At 40.6% G+C, this 1,863-nt stretch overlaps 1 non-coding gene across 1 annotated transcript; it reads left to right on the top strand.

Moving 5' to 3' along the window:
- Positions 1-311: 311 nt before the first annotated feature.
- On the top strand, positions 312-386 carry Trnat-ugu (transfer RNA threonine (anticodon UGU)). Its single transcript has one exon. It is a non-coding gene; the product is annotated as a tRNA-Thr (tRNA).
- Positions 387-1,863: the final 1,477 nt, after the last annotated feature.

The raw sequence follows: 1,863 nt of genomic DNA on the forward strand, positions 1-1,863 counted from the left end.
CTCTGTTTACAAGTGGAACACGAAAGGAAAGACATAGTACATTATGATGGTATCTGTTCTTTCGGACATGTCCGAAAGAACAGATACCATCTTCTTATAGTTAAGGCTAACCGTCCAATGACCTTCTTCTTCTGTGATGGATGCACACGCATTGTCCGAACTCTTATGGGACTCGATAAGATTGTGTGCCGCGAGCAATGAGTGTGATGGCCAGGGGCACTACGAATGTAGTGTGTGGACATTATGTTGGGAATGTCGGTCTCACAGGGAGCGTTCAAGGGATAAATCCCTGCAGTCGCACTATGCTCTGTGCCCTCGGTAGCTCAGATGGATAGAGCGTCTGCCATGTAAGCAGGAGATCCCGGGTTCGAGTCCCGGTCGGGGCACACATTTTCACCTGTTCCCGTTGATGTATATAAACGAAAGACATAGTAGTAAGAGGCACCCTCCACCACGCATCGTACGGTGGCTTGAGAAGTACGTATGTAGATGTATTTGTAAGTAATGAATAGAATTGCGGAGAAAAGAAATTTGTGGCCTAACTTGACTAAAAGAAGGGATCGTTGATAGAACACTTTCTGAAACATCAAGGGATTACCAATCTTGTATTTGAGGGAAGTGTGATCTTCTGGACCAAAAAGGAAATAAAGATTTAGAAAGTCGACCAAAAGTGCTACTCAGAATCATTAAAGCGTCGGTAGTTTTTGTGTTCAAAGCCTATCTGATGCAACTCCTCGAATCTGTAGATATGCGCATGTTACTTGCTGTTGAAAGTTAAAATGATTACGTAGGAACGCACTCATAAGACAAGGGTGAAGCATAGTAGGTTCTGGAAAAAAAAGAAAAACCTGGATTGCGAAATTACAGGAAACATACTTAAAATACAGATTTGCGAAATTACAGAAACAATATACTTAAAATATTTCATCCTTCAAGGATAGCTGACTAATAACATAAACAAGTTTCCATAAAATATCTATCAAAATGTAAAGACTATTCTTATTTGACTAAATTAGATTTCTAATCTAGGTTTTAGCCGTAGTGTACATACTCTCTACGAATCTGTTTACTTTTTATGGTGAACGACATGCATTCAGTTTGTGCATGGCATAGTGGTACTTGATAACGGTGGGCGTAAGTACTACTCTGAAGTGAACAGATTGGCACAGTAGAGGAAGACTCGTGGTGGGCCGCATTGCACCAGTCAGAAGACTGATGACCCCAATAAACCACTAAAAATTAAAAAAAAAATGTGCGTACCTATTTTGGTACTGCATCAGGAGCATTACTAATATATACGTTTCTACGTAACCAGTTATAAATTTATTTAACCGTGATCAAACAACAGACCGACGTGCGCAGAACTCTATTCGATAACATAAAACTTGGCGTTTCAAGTAAAATGAAAAGTAATGGTTCAGGTGTACAAAGATGTTACTCTATTTTCTTCATCAAAACGTTAGATATGAAAATCAGCAAATATAAAGTAAGTTTAGTAGCTCTAATGTAGGGAAACATAAAATGTTTCCGTAACTGTGAAATGAAGAGCAGGTGTGTTGTTGAGATGGGCAGAGAGACCATAGATCCGTTGCCTGGTGAGCACTTCCCTGCTCGTTGCTTTGAATGAGTTGTTTTCCCTGTGCCCCAATTTCCACTCGCAGAGAGGTTTCCTAGCGGCGCACTGTTCAGTATCACGAGGCCGGCAAGCTTACAGCTCGCCGCTGCGGCAAGCCCTGTTAAACATAGACTCAGAGCGCTGAGTTGGAACAACAAACACACCACTGCATTGCTTCCTCTAGACGTTAGTCTATACGAGTAGTGTTTTCTACATCTGTTACTTATTTTATAGAATTACTATTATAA

This window comes from Schistocerca cancellata, chromosome 6 (assembly GCF_023864275.1).
Source record: "Schistocerca cancellata isolate TAMUIC-IGC-003103 chromosome 6, iqSchCanc2.1, whole genome shotgun sequence".
In the NCBI taxonomy this organism is placed as follows: domain Eukaryota; kingdom Metazoa; phylum Arthropoda; class Insecta; order Orthoptera; family Acrididae; genus Schistocerca; species Schistocerca cancellata.